Source organism: Lathyrus oleraceus, chromosome 6 (genome assembly GCF_024323335.1).
Source record: "Lathyrus oleraceus cultivar Zhongwan6 chromosome 6, CAAS_Psat_ZW6_1.0, whole genome shotgun sequence".
Lineage (NCBI taxonomy): Eukaryota > Viridiplantae > Streptophyta > Magnoliopsida > Fabales > Fabaceae > Lathyrus > Lathyrus oleraceus.
Genome location: NC_066584.1, coordinates 380,060,799 through 380,062,190, shown reverse-complemented (window position 1 = coordinate 380,062,190; position 1,392 = coordinate 380,060,799). Strand labels below are relative to the sequence as shown.

The 1,392-nt window shown below is 42.7% G+C and overlaps 1 pseudogene; it reads left to right on the top strand.

Moving 5' to 3' along the window:
- The first annotated feature begins 559 nt into the window (after positions 1 to 559).
- On the top strand, positions 560 to 659 carry LOC127099083 (uncharacterized; annotated as a pseudogene).
- Positions 660 to 1,392: the final 733 nt, after the last annotated feature.

The window sequence follows — 1,392 nt, the reverse complement described above, 5'->3', positions numbered from 1 at the left end:
AGGGGTATTATTGTTAGGATTCGGTTTCTGATATCCTGGAGATATAGATGGGGCTTGATTTGGAGACTGTCCAGGTGCGTATAAAGCATTATTACTCTTATATGAGAAGTTTGGATGGTTCTTCCAATTTGGGTTATAGGTATTCGAATAGGGGCTTCCTTGAGCATAGTTTACTTGCTCTGCTTGGATTCCAGTCAAGAGTTGACATTCCGCAGGAGTGTGGCCTTGGATTCCACAGACCTCGCAATTCTGAGTTATAGCAACCACGGCGGCTGGAGGTGATACGTTTAAACTTTCAATTTTCTGGACCAAAGCATCCACTTTTGCATTGACGTGATCAAGGTTACTTATCTCGTACATGCCAGTTTTCGGTTGAGGTTTTTCCACATTCGTTCGTTCGGTTCCCCATTGATAGTGGTTTTGGGCCATGCTCTCGATAAGCTGGTAAGCATCAGCGTAAGGTTTGTTCATTAGTGCACCACCTGCAGCGGCGTCTATTGTTAACCTTGTATTGTATAAGAGACCATTATAAAATGTGTGAATTACTAACCAGTCTTCCAAACCATGGTGTGGGCAAAGTCTCATCATGTCTTTGTATCTTTCCCATGCTTCGAAAAGAGACTCGTTGTCTTTCTGTTTAAATCCGTTTATCTGGGCTCTTAACATAGCTGTTTTGCTTGGTGGAAAATATCGGGCAAGAAAAACTTTCTTCAACTCGTTCCATGTGGTGACTGAGTTGGAAGGGAGAGATTGAAGCCATCTTCTAGCGCTATCTCTTAATGAGAAAGGAAAAAGACGAAGTCGAATTGCCTCTGAAGTGACACCATTAGCTTTAACAGTATCAGCGTATTGAACAAATACGGATAAATGAAGGTTTGGATCTTCGGTAAGATTTCCAGAGAATTGGTTATGTTGCACAGCCTGCAACAACGAAGGTTTAAGTTCAAAGTTGTTTGCTTCGATTGCGGGCGGAGCAATACTTGAATGCGGTTCATCTTGCGATGGAGCGGCGTAATCTCTAAGAGCACGAGCTGGTTCTGCCATCTCGGTTAAAGAAGGAAAAATGTTTTTGAAATCTGGAAGGTTTATAGGAGGGAGATTGTTTTCAGCACGATATTCCCGAATTCGTCGTAAGACTCGGAGATATAGTTCGATATCGTTGATTCGTAAATAGAGCGGTTCGCCTTGAGAGCGAGTGCGTGGCATACAAATCAACGAAAGAAAGAAAATAGAAGAAAAAGAAACCTTAGTCTCTACAGCGTAACGGAAGAGTTACGATATCGATTGAATAAAAGTCCCCGGCAACGGCGCCAAAAACTTGATCGCTCGACTGGGTGAGTCGAGAATGGGATACAAACTGCAAGTGCACAGTTCTATCGCGTAGTTTTAAAA